The sequence below is a fragment of the Camelus dromedarius genome, chromosome Y (genome assembly GCF_036321535.1).
Source record: "Camelus dromedarius isolate mCamDro1 chromosome Y, mCamDro1.pat, whole genome shotgun sequence".
NCBI lineage: Eukaryota > Metazoa > Chordata > Mammalia > Artiodactyla > Camelidae > Camelus > Camelus dromedarius.
The window spans coordinates 6,621,550-6,624,912 of record NC_087473.1 but is presented as its reverse complement, the minus strand read 5'-3'; the positions used below and the strand labels follow the sequence as shown (position 1 = coordinate 6,624,912).

The window sequence follows — 3,363 nt, the reverse complement described above, 5'->3', positions numbered from 1 at the left end:
ACTTTTAATACATTCCAGGATGAACCAGAAACCAATTAGTACTTTTCACTCTCTACATGTTTTCATCTTTTCCCAAATTCTACCATTTTCTCTTCTTCCATAAAGAAATTATTCAAATTTACTCCCATATTGTTACATCAAATGATTATATCAATCAAATATCTCTTTTTATTAAATGGTAACTTAGTCTCCCATTTTAATTTTAACTGTATTTAAAAAAATAAGGAAAATACAGGTACACATGTATGATTATTTTTCAAATAAAAAAATAGCAGATATTTGTCATCATTTGCCAACAGCAATTATAATCTTTGTTATCCTGCATAATCTGGTAGTCCTCTGGCAGATCAGTTGTAATTAGGATGACATTCATAAACAGTAGTTGGCTGATGAGTTGCCCATGAAAGAGAGGTAGCTGATTTATCACCTATCACTGGCACTGGAAACCGTGGATTGCTCTCTGCTTGAAGTTTAGAAAAAGGACCTTCATTGGCCGATATGTTGTGATATCTATTTGGAAAAGTAGAAGACTCTACCATCAGTCCAAGAAAATTGCTCTGTATGGGAGATAAGATACTGTACTGAGAAGTAGAAGTAGTAGTTGTAATGAAATTCACAACACGGCCATTTGCTTCAGTGTAGCTTTTTTATGAGTGCACGTGAAAATTTGTCAACTGATTTAAAATAGCACGTTGATCCACTGCAATTGGTTCTGGTTGTCTAACTGACATTAATGACGCAGGAGGAAAATCAATTCTCATCGGGTACTTGCATCACCAATTATGTGGCTAGTAGAGGGCTTTCTTTTTAGAGGCATGTTTAAATTTGCAGAAGGTAAAAATGCACTTTCTCTTCTAGTGTCAGCCACAAAACCAGAATTATGTTCATCCACATTACCCCCTGCTTTAAAGTGCTTCTTGTTGAAATCTTGAGCCAATGAAGATACCAGAGAAGCATTATTTAATCCCAACTCTTCTTTTTATTCTCACTAAAAGTTGGGGACAGCCTCGTTTAAAATTTGGATTATGATAGAACTGCAGCTACAAACAAAGGAGAAATATTTTAGTATTACCTTAAACCAAAATATAAGACTAAAATAAGCCTAATCTATAAAACCTCACATTTCATGCTTACTATACTAAGATAATATCATCAAAATATGAACATTGTTGACTATTTTTTGAAATTCCTTATTTGGAAAATACATATTAAAATAGTATAGTCATCAAATTTAAAAAGTTAGCATTTGCATTAGTGGTGAATGCCCCTTTTTAAAAGCAGCTTTAATGCCTTTATTTAGATTTGTGATAAGATTCATAGTTGCTAGTAAAGTTTCTCATAATTTTGAATACTTAAAACACTGTCCTCACTTTTTAGAAAAATAAAGAATTTTAGCCTTAGTAGTTTTATACAATTTTCAAAATCTAGCTTTACATTTATGTTACCATAGGTTGATGTACGAAAAAAATTTATATATGTTATCAAGCAGAGACTAAAATTTCTGAATACCATTCTTAAAACAGAGACTTCTTTTTCTTCTGCCAGAAAGTCAGCTAGACAAGCAGATCTTTGAAAATTTGCCGCACTTTACTAAACCTGTAAAGGTTAAGCTTTCTAACTAAACTTTTCATACTTCCAGTTTCAACTATTCTGAAAGGGGACTTTCTTTCGAAAACTTCCTTCTTAATGACATCTTCATTGATCACTATGGAAGTTCCATTATCATCCCACCAGATGGATTGAAATTGGTCACTCCCAAACATTTTCCAGAGTTTTCTTGGAAATGTCAGAGAACGAAAATCAGTATCTTCATCTGGTTCAGAGACACAATGTGTGTAACATGGTCTTTTTATCAAGGATTCTTCACACAAAGTCTGAAAAGCATTTTCTTCAATCATAGACCTCAAGTCCAAGTCCCCAGAGAATGTTTGATCACACAATAGAGATCTACTGAACATTCCTAAACCAGTTGGTCCATTTTTAGGAGACACATGTTGAGTTTCTAAAGAAACATGTGCCATCTCAAATAACTTTTTCTGCAGCTCCTTTTCTAATCTGCATGATTTTGAGCACTGCAGCTTCAAATGCTGCTTTGGCAGGCCTGCACACATAAACTGCTAGGCCATCACAGTGGTTCTCAACCTCAGCAGCTGTGACATCACAAAATAACTGGTCTCCTAGCAACCCAAGTGTAACATTCAGCCAGTGTTTTTCTCATTCATCCAGTTAAAATGAAACCTATAGGATGTTTATTTTTACAGTGTGATGTGCAAATACTATTTCCACAACATCTTTTTAAGTAAATTAAATTTCAGGTCTATGAAATAAAACCAATTTCCTTCCTTTTGTACACAAATTTATACCAGATTGGTGAACAGAGTGTATATAATGCACTAAATAAGTAAAGTAATTTTAAAGTTTTGGAAATTAAATTGAAATTTGTGCAAAACCTGTACAATAATGTATACTATTTCATTATCATTTGTAATTAAAATGAAACATAATTTGATTTGTATATGGAAGTAATTATTTATTGGTGTGCTTTACATAAAGTAGCTCTATATTCAAAAAATGAGCAGGATAAATCTCAGTTTATTTGGTATGTTTATAAATAAATGGTAAATATTTATGAAATAAAATTAGATTAAAATAATCAATCAAATTTAAGAAATCCCAAAGGTGGGAATTTTTTTAAATTGTAAATAAGCATTATAAGTAGAACAAATGTAATTTAACATTCTAGTTTAAATTACAATAGAGAAAACCTTATAGTATACTTACAAATGTTTATTTCTGCCATTCTTTCATTCAGAGGTTTTTCAGTCCCTACAAGGAATTAATTTTCTAGTCATCTTTGTAATCCACACCCTTTTGGCACCTGTTAAGTGTTCCAAAATGATGTTGATAAATAAACTTATGCCCATGATCCTGGGTTCCATACCCAGTTCCTCCATTAAGGGGAAAGCAAACAAACAAATAACAGTAAATATATTTTGTTGTGGAAAAGACCAGCTAATTACATTTTAGGAAGCAATTTGTTTCTCAGTCCTGAAACATTTGGCATTGTTAGTGTAATATGGTATTTTAAGGCCAGTTATTTTTTGCTCTAATTTTAAATAATAGCTGTGTTCTCTATCAGTAAACTGTAGTAAATCCAGTTCTACCAAAAGTTATATTCTGTATTTAGAAATATATTCCATTAAACATAAGCCAAATTCAAAATGAGACATAAAATTTTTAAATAAATAAATATACACTCAAGCTACAATGTAATTTTTTGCTTCAGTATATGTATATTCCATTCTAAATAAATATTAGTGACCTGAATTCATGGCATATTATAAATATTATAAACTATAGTTA

At 31.4% G+C, this 3,363-nt stretch overlaps 1 pseudogene; it reads right to left on the bottom strand.

Annotated features, from left to right (window-relative positions):
- Positions 1–347: 347 nt before the first annotated feature.
- Positions 348–2,021, bottom strand: LOC135320339 (heat shock transcription factor, Y-linked-like; annotated as a pseudogene).
- Between the last annotated feature and the right edge of the window lie 1,342 nt (positions 2,022–3,363).